This window comes from Ambystoma mexicanum, chromosome 13, assembly GCF_040938575.1.
Source record: "Ambystoma mexicanum isolate Mex_15411 chromosome 13, UKY_AmexF1_1, whole genome shotgun sequence".
Lineage (NCBI taxonomy): Eukaryota > Metazoa > Chordata > Amphibia > Caudata > Ambystomatidae > Ambystoma > Ambystoma mexicanum.
In genome coordinates this window covers 843,414,823-843,427,701 of record NC_090938.1, presented here as the reverse complement: position 1 = coordinate 843,427,701, position 12,879 = coordinate 843,414,823, and the positions used below count along the sequence as shown (strand labels likewise).

At 51.4% G+C, this 12,879-nt stretch overlaps 1 protein-coding gene across 3 annotated transcripts in view; it reads right to left on the bottom strand.

Annotated features, from left to right (window-relative positions):
- LOC138522102 (major histocompatibility complex class I-related gene protein-like) overlaps window positions 1-11,804 on the bottom strand; it is a 271,137-nt gene extending 259,333 nt beyond the window's left edge. Inside the window, exon 1 of one of the 3 annotated variants that reach the window (XM_069635359.1) lies at window positions 11,691-11,804. The gene's annotated coding sequence lies outside the window, so the exon portion shown is untranslated. The remainder of the gene's footprint in view (window positions 1-11,690) is intronic. The other 2 variants (XM_069635360.1, XM_069635361.1) reach the window with 2 other exon arrangements.
- Between the last annotated feature and the right edge of the window lie 1,075 nt (window positions 11,805-12,879).

Below are 12,879 nucleotides of genomic sequence, written 5' to 3'. Positions count from 1 at the left end.
TGGAGCTTCGAGCGTGTTCTTCACGGACAACACCACGACTATGTTTTACATACGGAAGCAGGGAGGCACCAGATCCCCAGCCCTTTCCGAGGAAGCACAGGATCTGTGGCACTGGGCGGTCTCCCAGGGGATGTTCCTGGTTCCCTTCCACCTGGCGGGAGAAAGAAACACCATCGCCGACTCGCTTAGCAGGGAGCTGCGCGCGTGTCACGAGTGGGAACTGTGCCAGGATCAGGTGGACCGACTCTTCCGACGATGGGGCAAACCCCAGATCGACCTGTTCGCAACAGCGACGAACTCAAAGTGTCAGAGGTTCCCCCAGCCGAGAAGCATGGGCGATGCGTTCTCGTTCCCCTGGGACGGATTATACCTGTACGCGTTCCCTCCGTTTCCGTTGCTGCTTCGACTAATCAACCAGCTCAAGAGGTCCCGGTGCAGGATGATCCTCGTCGCACCGGCGTGGCCGAGGCAGATCTGGTTCCGGGAACTTCTGGACTTGTCAACGTCCCCGTCCATCAAGCTACCGGCGGACCCGGATCTTCTCTCCAGAGAAGGAGGCGCCATCCTACACCACGACCCGGCGTCTCTGAACTTGCAGGCCTGGCTCCTGCGGCACTAGAGTTTGGGGGGTACGATATCCCGGCTGACTGCAGAGAGGTTCTTGCAAAAGCCAGGGCGTCCTCAACTCTCAAGTGTTACGGACATAAGTGGAAGAGGTTCTCTGTCTGGTGCCGGACACAGAAGATCAACCCTCTACGGATTACGGCCCCTCAAGTGCTGCCGTACCTGCTGTCGTTGGCCAAGGCGGGATTGGCCCACGCCTCCATCAAAATACACCTGGCTGCCATCTCAAGATATACCAGGACGACGGGACGGGCGTCCCTATGGTCGCATCGTCTTGTAAAGGAATTTATGAAAGGACTTTTCAGATCGTTCCCGCCGGTGAAGGCGCCCGCCCCGGCTTGGGAGCTTAATGTAGTGCTGGCTAGGCTCATGGGTGCCCCATTTGAACCTATGCATTCGGCACCGCTGAAGTTCCTGTCGTGAAAAACTGCTTTTCTCGTGGCCATCACCTCTGCACGATGAGTGGGAGAGATCCAGGCCCTATCCTGCAAGCCTCCATACTTAACTTTTCACGACACGTGGGTGGTGCTGCGGACGCACCCCTCCTTCATGCCCAATGTGCCATCGGACTTCCACCTCAATGAGCCCTTGGTGTTGCCAGTGTTCTTCCCGTCGCCTTCGTCGCCGGCTGAGAGGACTTTGCACTCGCTAGATGTGGCTAGAGCGCTGAAGTTCTACGTGGACCGCACGAAGAGTTTTCGGAAGACGTCACAGCTGTTTGTGAATTTTGGGACTGTGAACCAGGGGAAGGCTCTCTCGAAGTCTTCCATTTCCAGATGGCTCTCCGGCTGCATCATGCACTGCCACCGGTTGGCAAACCGACCGCTGCCAGGCCGTCCGAGAGCCCATTCGACCAGAGCGATCGCTGCTACCAAGGCGTTCCTGTCTGGTGTGCCCCTGCTGGACATCTGCAGGGCTGCTACGTGGAGGTCGACGCACACCTTCACAAGATTCTACTGCGTCGATCGGGATTCCAGGGAGGAGTCCAGGGTCGGCCAAGCAGTGCCGCGCAACCTGTTCGCCTGAGGTGAGCCTTGTGAGGAGGTAAGAGATGCTTAATGTTGAGTTGTTGTATTGCTTAATGTTGAGCCTTTTTTGCCACCTCCCGTGGTTGTGCATGTGTACTGCTATGTATTCTTTATTCATGAGCATGTGAATCCATGCCAGACCCCATGCTGGAGAAGGAACAAGTTACTTACCTGTAACTGTTGTTCTCCAGCATGGGTCTGGCATGGATTCACATGCGAACCCTCCCGCCTTCCCCTCTGCGGCTCTTCACTTGGTCATACTGCCACTTTACGTGCTACCAAATCTGAGGATGGCTGCCAGAGGCGGGGCTTAGGGAGAGGGCAGTCATTGGCTGTGGTGAGTATGACACAGAGATCAGTGATTGGTTATTACTACGAAAGACAGATCAGAAACGAAACTGATACTGGTTTTTTCTTTACCGAGGATTCCCAGCCTGACGACAGGGAATAGTCATGAGCATGTGAATCCATGCCAGGCCCATGCTGGAGAACAACAGTTACAGGTAAGTAACTTATTCCTTCCTTTTCACCTGGCGGGAGCCAAAAACATTGACGACTCCCTCAGCAGGGAGCTGCGCTCTTGCCACGAGTGGGAGCTTCTGCAGGGTGAAGTGGACAACTTCTTCCTCAGGTGGGGCAGTCCTCACATCAATCTGTTATCGACGGCGATGAACACCGAGTGCCGGAGGTTCACCATCAGCTTCCCCCAGCCGGGGAGCATGGGGAAGGCATTCACCTTCCCTTTGGGAAGGCCTGTTCCTGTATGCGTTCCCTCCGTTGCTGCTGCTACTACAATTCATCGGTCAACTCAAACAGTGCTGGTTCAGGATGATCCTCGTCGCACCAGTGTGGCCGAAGCAAATCTGGTACCCGGACCTTCTCAGCATGTCTGCGTCCCCTCCAGTCAAGCTACCAGTGGTTGTGGATCTTCTCGCCAGGGTAGGAGGCGCAATACTGCACCACGACCCAAGATCGCTGAACCTGAAGCCCTGGCTTCTGCAGCATTCGAGTTCGGTGGTTAGGAGCTGCCTGCGGACTGCAGGGAGGTCCTCGCCAAGGCCAGGGAGTCGTGGACTCTGAAGTGTTACAGACACAAATGGAAGCGTTTCGCGACCTGGTGCCTATCACAGAAGATTAACCCTCTGAGGGTCACGGCCCACAAATCCTTCCAACTTGTCGTTGGCTACGTCAGGGCTGGTGCACGTCGCCATCCTGGTGCATCTGGCGGCTATCTCCCACTACAACAGGGCTCCAGGACAGTCTTTGCTTTGGTCGCACCATCTAGTCATGGAGATCATTAGGGAACTGTTCCGATCGCTCCCGCCGGTGAAGGCGCTGCCCCGGTGTGGGAACACAACGTGGTGCAGACTATGCTCACGGGGCCCCTTTCTAGCCTATGCATAAAGCTCTGCTCAAGTTCCTTCTTGGAAGACAGGTTTCCTCGTGGCCATTACCTCTGCCAGGAGAGTAGGTGAGATCCATGCCCTGTCCTGCAAGCAGCCTTATTTCACGAGACGAGGGTGGTGCTGCGGACGCACCCCTACTTCATGGTCAAGTTTCCATCCGAATTTCATGTGAACAAACCCTTGTTGTTGCCTGTGTTTTTTCTGACGCCTTCGTTGCCGGCTTAAAAGACTTTGCACTCACTGGATGTGGCTCGAGGGCTGAAGTTTTATGTGGCCTGCACGAAGAGTTTCCGGAAGGCTTCTCGGCTTTTTGTTAACTTTGGTCCTGTGAACCATGGGAAGGCCTTGTCCAAGGCTTCCATCTAGTTGGCAAACCAACCGCTGGCTGGCCGTCCGAGAGCCCACTCCACCAGAGCGATCGCTGCGACGACTGCGTTCCTGTCTTTTGTGCCCCTGCTAGACCTCTGCAGGGCTGCTACGTGGAGGTCTACCCACACCTTCACGAAATTCTACTGCATTGACAGGGATTTCAGAGAGGAGTACAGAGTCGGCCAAGCAGTGCTACGCAACCTGGTTGCTTGAAGGTGAGGAGGTAAGAGTAATTCCTTCTGTTGAGCCTTGCTTGTATGTATGTACTGCTATTTTATTTATTTCCATTTTTAAAGCACTCCCACAGCCCACAGGCATCGAGGCGCTGTTACATGAATTGTTTTTTTTTTTGGTTGCATAATTGTTTTTCTTTTTTGTCTTAGTTGCGTATTTATAACGTGCTTAAACACCCAGAGGTTTCTAAGCGCGGACCCGGGAATCGAACCTGTGTTGCTTCGTGTCGTCTTGATTCCAAGGCGCGCACGTTGCCGCTGAGCTCTCCTCGCGGGCTATGTATTCTTTATTCATGTGCATGTGAATGCATGCTAGACCCCATGCTGGAGAAGGAACGAGTTACTTACCTGTAACTGTTGTTCTCCAGCATGGGTCTGGCATGGAATCACATGTGAACCCTCCTGCCCCTCTGGGGCTCTTCTTGGTCATACTGCCACTTTACGTGCTACCAAATCTGAGGATGGCTGCCAGAGGAGGTGCTTAGGGAGAGGGCAGTCATTGGCTGGTGGCAGTATGACCCATAGCTCAGACATTGGTTTATAGGAGAAAGACAGTTTATAAACAAAAGTGAAACTTTTTTTTCTTATACCGAGATAGTGATGAGAGACATCTGCTGATGTCCGTTATCATTCCTGTTTTAGATAATTGATATTAAAACACTTATACTTTTGCCAACTACCTGAGTTGTTTCGATTATTGATGTTTGAATACAATTCTGCATCCCCATCTATCTCAAGGGTATTGCTATCTCATCTTAGAGGGCTGGAAGGTCCAGTTCACTCTGATGGCATGTACATTGTAATTTTGAATTTCACATTACTATTATAAATATATGTACCTTGATGCACCATTTGCTGTATAGGCGCATTATAAATACCCAATACATTATTGATTAATATGTTCATGCTGTCATAAGTTACATTTTGGTGGCTATTGTATGCATCCCAATCTTTGAGCCTTACTTTTTCATCTCTTTACACTTAGAGAGAAGACATCCTCATTGGAGCATTCAGCGTTGGCTTGTGTGGGTGACCTGAATTTCGCACCAACCTCCTGAGTGCCATTGTTTCGAAGTTGTCCAAAAATAAATGTTCTTGCTGGTTTTTGCAATTTATTTTCTGTTAATACATATTTCATTGTAAAGAATAAAATGATCAGCGTAAAACTTGATTGCTTCTCTACTACTTTGCTTCTTTGTGTTAACATTGTTCAAATCAGCGTAACTTCAAATGACCTTCAACTATACAGAATGTGGGCCCATAAACCAGATGGGGGCTTATACATCTATGCTTGCTGACAGGAGCAACAGAGTGGGATGGAACATCACATACTATCCAGTAGGAACTATTTGGCTGTGCCTTGAAACTTCTTCCTGGAGAACTCCTTGGTAGTGCTAAAGAACATATAATTCATAAGCTATACAGTATATATAATTTGCATCCGTTTTGCTTATATGTGCAGCTAGGCCGGTTTGTAATGGGATATAGCTGCTTTTTATTAGAGTGATGACGTGTTTGTGGGGTAGTGGTCATATGTGAGCAGCTTGGCCGAATTGATTGAGGGGTATAGGTGCACTCTAATTGTGTAATGTGTAGAGTAGAGAGTAAGCATAGTGATATGATATGATGTTCCATCCACACGGCGATTAAGCGCAATGCGCTTCAAAGGCATTCGATGACAAGGGAGGGAAAGAGGGAGAAAGAAAAGACACCCCCACAGTGCATGAACAGCACAAATGTGAAGACTAGCTACTGCACTCGGTCTAGAGACACCTAGACAGTGCTGGTGCTAGGGCACAGACAGGAGGGCATGCCTGGGAACTGTAAACGAGCAGAAAGCATTTTCTGACGGGTTAATGCACTGCCCTGCACAACATAGGGTTAAAATAAATAATATGCCCTGTGGAAACATAGGGTTAATAGGGTTAATGTACAGCTGCCCCTTGCCCCTGTCCCCGATGCCCCTGCCGCAGCCCCGTAGACCAGAAAGCATTTTCTGACAGCAGAAAGCATTTTCTGACGGGTTAATGCACTGCCCTGCACAACATAGGGTTAAAATAAATAATATGCCCTGTGGAAACATAGGGTTAATAGGGTTAATGTACAGCTGCCCCTGCCCCTTGCCCCGCTGCAACTGCCCCGTAGTCCAGAAAGCATTTTCTGACAGCAGAAAGCATTTTCTGACGGGTTAATGCACTGCCCTGCACAACATAGGGTTAAAATAAATAATATGCCCTGTGGAAACATAGGGTTAATGTACAGCTGCCCCTTGCCCCTGTCCCCGATGCCCATGCCGCTGCCCCGTAGACCAGAAAGCATTTTCTGACAGCAGAAAGCATTTTCTGACGGGTTAATGCACTGCCCTGCACAACATAGGGTTAAAATAAATAATATGCCCTGTGGAAACATAGGGTTAATAGGGTTAATGTACAGCTGCCCCTGCCCCTTGCCCCGCTGCCCCTGCCGCTGCCCCGTAGACCAGAAAGCATTTTCTGACAGCAGAAAGCATTTTCTGACGGGTTAATGCACTGCCCTGCACAACATAGGGTTAAAATAAATAATATGCCCTGTGGAAACATAGGGTTAATAGGGTTAATGTACAGCTGCCCCTGCCCCTTGCCCCGCTGCCCCTGCCCCGTAGTCCAGAAAGCATTTTCTGACAGCAGAAAGCATTTTCTGACGGGTTAATGCACTGCCCTGCACAACATAGGGTTAAAATAAATAATATGCCCTGTGGAAACATAGGGTTAATAGGGTTAATGTACAGCTGCCCCTGCCCCTTGCCCCGCTGCCCCTGCCCCGTAGTCCAGAAAGCATTTTCTGACGGGTTAATGCACTGCCCTGCACAACATACGGTTAAAATAAATAATATGCCCTGTGGAAACATAAACATAGGGTTAATAGGGTTAATGTACAGCTGCCCCTGCCCCTTGCCCCGCTGCACCTGCCCCTGCCCCGCTGCCCCTGCCCCGCTGCCCCGTAGACCAGAAAGCATTTTCTGACGGGTTAATGCACTGCCCTGCACAACATAGGGTTAAAATAAATAATATGCCCTGTGGAAACATAGGGTTAATGTACAGCTGCCCCTGCCCCTTGCCCCGCTGCCCCTGCCCCGTAGACCAGAAAGCATTTTCTGACAGCAGAAAGCATTTTCTGACGGGTTAATGCACTGCCCTGCACAACATAGGGTTAAAATAAATAATATGCCCTGTGGAAACATAGGGTTAATAGGGTTAATGTACAGCTGCCCCTTGCCCCTGTCCCCGATGCCCCTGCCGCTGCCCCGTAGAACAGAAAGCATTTTCTGACAGCAGAAAGCATTTTCTGACGGGTTAATGCACTGCACAACATAGAGTTAAAATAAATATTATGCCTTGTGGAAACATAGGGTTAATAGGGTTAATGTACAACTGCCCCTTACCCCTGTCCCCGCTGCCCCTGCCGCTGCCCCGTAGACCAGAAAGCATTTTCTGATAGCAGAAAGCATTTTCTGACGGGTTAATGCACTGCCCTGCACAACATAGGGTTAAAATAAATATTATGCTCTGTGGAAACATAGGGTTAATAGGGTTAATGTACAGCTGCCCCTTGCCCCTGTCCCCGCTGCCCCTGCCGCGGCCCCATAGACCAGAAAGCATTTTCTGACAGCAGAAAGCATTTTCTGACGGGTTAATGCACTGCCCTGCACAACATAGGGTTAAAATAAATAATATGCCCTGTGGAAACATAGGGTTAATACGGTTAATGTACAGCTGCCCCTGCCCCTTGCTCCGCTGCCCCTGCCACGTAGTCCAGAAAGCATTTTCTGACAGCAGAAAGCATTTTCTGACGGGTTAATGCACTGCACAACATAGAGTTAAAATAAATATTATGCCTTGTGGAAACATAGGGTTAATAGGGTTAATGTACAACTGCCCCTTACCCCTGTCCCCGCTCCCCCTGCCGCTGCCCCGTAGACCAGAAAGCATTTTCTGACAGCAGAAAGCATTTTCTGACGGTTAATGCACTGCCCTGCACAACATAGGGTTAAAATAAATAATATGCCCTGCACAACATAGGGTTAAAATAAATAATATGCCCTGTTGAATCATAGGGTTAATGTACAGCTGCCCCTGCCCCTTGCCCCGCTGCCCCTGCCCCGTAGTCCAGAAAGCATTTTCTGACAGCAGAAAGCATTTTCTGACGGGTTAATGCACTGCCCTGCACAACATAGGGTTAAAATAAATAATATGCACTGTGGAAACATAGGGTTAATAGGGTTAATGTACAGCTGCCCCTGCCCCTTGCCCCGCTGCCCCTGCCCCGTAGTCCAGAAAGCATTTTCTGACGGGTTAATGCACTGCCCTGCACAACATACGGTTAAAATAAATAATATGCCCTGTGGAAACATAGGGTTAATAGGGTTAATGTACAGCTGCCCCTGCCCCTTGCCCCGCTGCCCCTGCCCCGTAGTCCAGAAAGCATTTTCTGACAGCAGAAAGCATTTTCTGACGGGTTAATGCACTGCCCTGCACAACATAGGGTTAAAATAAATAATATGCCCTGTGGAAACATAGGGTTAATAGGGTTAATGTACAGCTGCCCCTGCCCCTTGCCCCGCTGCCCCTGCCCCGTAGTCCAGGAAGCATTTTCTGACAGCAGAAAGCATTTTCTGACGGGTTAATGCACTGCCCTGCACAACATAGGGTTAAAATAAATAATATGCCCTGTGGAAACATAGGGTTAATGTACAGCTGCCCCTGCCCCTTGCCCCGCTGCCCCTGCCCCGTAGTCCAGAAAGCATTTTCTGACAGCAGAAAGCATTTTCTGACGGGTTAATGCACTGCCCTGCACAACATAGGGTTAAAATAAATAATATGCCCTGTGGAAACATAGGGTTAATAGGGTTAATGTACAGCTGCCCCTGCCCCTTGCCCCGCTGCCCCTGCCCCGTAGTCCAGAAAGCATTTTCTGACGGGTTAATGCACTGCCCTGCACAACATAGGGTTAAAATAAATAATATGCCCTGTGGAAACATAGGGTTAATAGGGTTAATGTACAGCTGCCCCTGCCCCTTGCCCCGCTGCCCCTGCCCCGTAGTCCAGAAAGCATTTTCTGACAGCAGAAAGCATTTTCTGATGGGTTAATGCACTGCCCTGCACAACATACGGTTAAAATAAATAATATGCCCTGTGGAAACATAGGGTTAATAGGGTTAATGTACAGCTGCCCCTGCCCCTTGCCCCGCTGCCCCTGCCCCGTAGTTCAGAAAGCATTTTCTGACAGCAGAAAGCATTTTCTGACGGGTTAATGCACTGCCCTGCACAACATAGGGTTAAAATAAATAATATGCCCTGTGGAAACATAGGGTTAATAGGGTTAATGTACAGCTGCCCCTGCCCCTTGCCCCGCTGCCCCTGCCCCGTAGTCCAGAAAGCATTTTCTGACGGGTTAATGCACTGCCCTGCACAACATAGGGTTAAAATAAATAATATGCCCTGTGGAAACATAGGGTTAATAGGGTTAATGTACAGCTGCCCCTGCCCCTTGCCCCGCTGCCCCTGCCCCGTAGTCCAGAAAGCATTTTCTGACGGGTTAATGCACTGCCCTGCACAACATAGGGTTAAAATAAATAATATGCCCTGTGGAAACATAGGGTTAATAGGGTTAATGTACAGCTGCCCCTGCCCCTTGCCCCGCTGCCCCTGCCCCGTAGTCCAGAAAGCATTTTCTGACAGCAGAAAGCATTTTCTGACGGGTTAATGCACTGCCCTGCACAACATAGGGTTAAAATAAATAATATGCCCTGTGGAAACATAGGGTTAATAGGGTTAATGTACAGCTGCCCCTGCCCCTTGCCCCGCTGCCCCTGCCCCGTAGTCCAGAAAGCATTTTCTGACGGGTTAATGCACTGCCCTGCACAACATAGGGTTAAAATAAATAATATGCCCTGTGGAAACATAGGGTTAATAGGGTTAATGTACAGCTGCCCCTGCCCCTTGCCCCGCTGCCCCTGCCCCGTAGTCCAGAAAGCATTTTCTGACGGGTTAATGCACTGCCCTGCACAACATAGGGTTAAAATAAATAATATGCCCTGTGGAAACATAGGGTTAATAGGGTTAATGTACAGCTGCCCCTGCCCCTTGCCCCGCTGCCCCTGCCCCGTAGTCCAGAAAGCATTTTCTGACAGCAGAAAGCATTTTCTGACGGGTTAATGCACTGCCCTGCACAACATAGGGTTAAAATAAATAATATGCCCTGTGGAAACATAGGGTTAATAGGGTTAATGTACAGCTGCCCCTGCCCCTTGCCCCGCTGCCCCTGCCCCGTAGTCCAGAAAGCATTTTCTGACGGGTTAATGCACTGCCCTGCACAACATAGGGTTAAAATAAATAATATGCCCTGTGGAAACATAGGGTTAATAGGGTTAATGTACAGCTGCCCCTGCCCCTTGCCCCGCTGCCCCTGCCCCGTAGTTCAGAAAGCATTTTCTGACAGCAGAAAGCATTTTCTGACGGGTTAATGCACTGCACAACATAGGGTTAAAATAAATAATATGCCCTGTGGAAACATAGGGTTAATACGGTTAATGTACAGCTGCCCCTGCCCCTTGCCCCGCTGCCCCTGCCCCGTAGTCGGATTTTGTTTTGCCATCGAAATTCACGCATGCGCAGTAGCAGGCTAAGCATTTTTCGACGATGAGCAGAATTCGACGTTACACCGGGCACACACACTGCAGCAGCCTGGCAATGGGGCAGCACGCAGCAGCACCCACTCCAGCGCCCTGGCAATGGGCTAGCACGCAGCAGCACCCACCCCAGTACCCTGGCAATGGGACAGTACGCCGCGGCACACACTCCAGCAGCCTGGCAATGGGACAGTACGCCGCAGCACACACTCCAGCAGCCTGGTAATGGGACAGTACGCCGCAGTACACTCCAGAACCCTGGTAATGGGGCAGCATCCTGGCAATGGGGCAGCAGCACCCACTCCAGCGCCCTGGCAATGGGGCAGCAGTACACTGGCAATGGGGCAGCAGCACACACTGCAGCACCTTGGCAATGGGGCAGCACGCAGCAGTACCCACTCCAGCGCCCTGGCAATGGGCTAGCACGCTACAGCACCCACCCCAGCACCCTGGCAATGGGACAGCACGCGGCAGCACTCAGTGGAGCACTGGGCTAGCAGGCTACAGCATCCACCCCAGCACCCTGGCAGTGGGGCAGCACGCGGCAGCACTCACTCCAGCAGCCTGGCAGTAGGGCAGCACGCGGCAGCACTCACTGGAGCACTGGGCCAGCACCCTGGCAGTGGGGCAGCACGCGGCAGCACCCACCCCAGCACCCTGGCAATGGGACAGTACGCCGCAGCACACACTCCAGCAGCCTGGCAATGGGACAGCACGCGGCAGCACTCAGTGGAGCAATGGGCTAGCACGCAGCAGCACCCACTCCAGCGCCCTGGCAATGGGCTAGCACGCAGCAGCACCCACTCCAGCGCCCTGGCAATGGGCTAGCACGCAGCAGCACCCACCCCAGCACCCTGGCAATGGGACAGTACGCCGCAGCACACACTCCAGCAGGCTGGCAATGGGACAGCACGCCGCAGCACCCACTCCAGCGCCCTGGCAATGGGGCAGCAGCACACACTTCAGCACCCTGGCAATGGGGCAGCACGCAGCAGCACCCACTCCAGCGCCCTGGCAATGGGCTAGCACGCCGCAGCACACACTCCAGCAGCCTGGCAATGGGACAGTACGCCGCAGCACACACTCCAGCAGCCTGGCAGTAGGGCAGCACGCGGCAGCACTCACTGGAGCACTGGGCCAGCACCCTGGCAGTGGCAGTCAGGGCGAGGGACTGAGCGGCGCGCCTCATGTAACGGGACAGCGCCAGCCCGGCTGGGCTAGCGCCTGGATGCCCAGTGCAGGAACGCGAGGCGCACTGCCGGGCGACTATGCAGCTAGAGGAGGGTCGCTGGGGGAATTAGGAATATGGAATGTAAAGGAAATGAAACTGAAGCTGCAGGGCGAGGTGGGCGCCTGCACTCACCTGGGGGCGTCGCGGCGCTATAGTTGCAGTTCAGTGCATGCCCTGGGGAGGATGAGCTGTGATCTAGTTCTGGTCGCTGGCTCCCGCGAGCCCTTTATAAGCAACACTGACGGGAAATGGGCACTAGACGCCGAAGTGCGGCGTGTTTCCGGATATGTCCCCTTGAGTTTGTTTATTGCTACAACTGCAAATCAACTGCAGCAACATTAGATTTCTCTGCTGAAGAAAGGTTTATGGCAGACTACATTATGTATCAAATACCTAAGGTTTTTAGCATTTCTAAGAAGGACATTTCAGTGCAAAGCAATAATTCAATTAATTTGTAGATCTAGTTCTGGCTGGTAGCGATCGCTGGCTCCCGCGAGCTTCAGCACCGAAATATGAGCCAATCAGCAACACTCCCTGCCTGCCGCCGTCCAATCAGCACGCCGGCCCTCTGGAAAGTCACGTGGTTGACGTCACTCCACTTCCAGCCAAGACCGCAAGAAGAGTTGGGAGGCTGTGAAAGCTGCAAACACCCAAAGTGCGGCCGGCGTGTTTCCGGAATGATGTGGTTAGGCACACACGGTGTGGTGAGGCCCGTTACAATTATTTGCACTCGGCCGGCAAACAGCACCTGCGAGATACTTCCCCTTAAACACACATCACACACAGTGACTGGTGAACTTCTAAAATGAAGAAGCTTAAATGTTTGCGACAATTATGCAGGATGGACAGAGCGCACTGAGGGAGCCCAAACCAAACAAGCAGTGCTTGAGGGGGGTTCTCACCCCCAAGAACAAGTTTAAAACATTGGGTTAAAGAGATGCATTTTACAGCACTTTCTTTGCAAAATTGGGTAGAAACTCATACCGTTTGCAATTGGTTTCGTATGGTAGCACATGGAAAAACCAATAGTTGCAATCACCAACCGTGCACAGGAACATTTCCCAATGCACTTCATGCACCTTTGCTCACAACATATGCCAGTATAAAAATATACTCATGCTGGTTGTTCCCATGGGTCTTCATGCAGACTGCACCAATATAAGCCAGTATTACCATATAAGGACTCCCAACCAGTAAGAATACCATTCCACAGCAAGTATGTCCGGGCTGGCTGTTCACCATAAGTGTTATTACTGACTAGACTGTCCTACATTCAATGTGGTCCAGTTTACAACGTATTCACTTTTACTTATCACTTGCT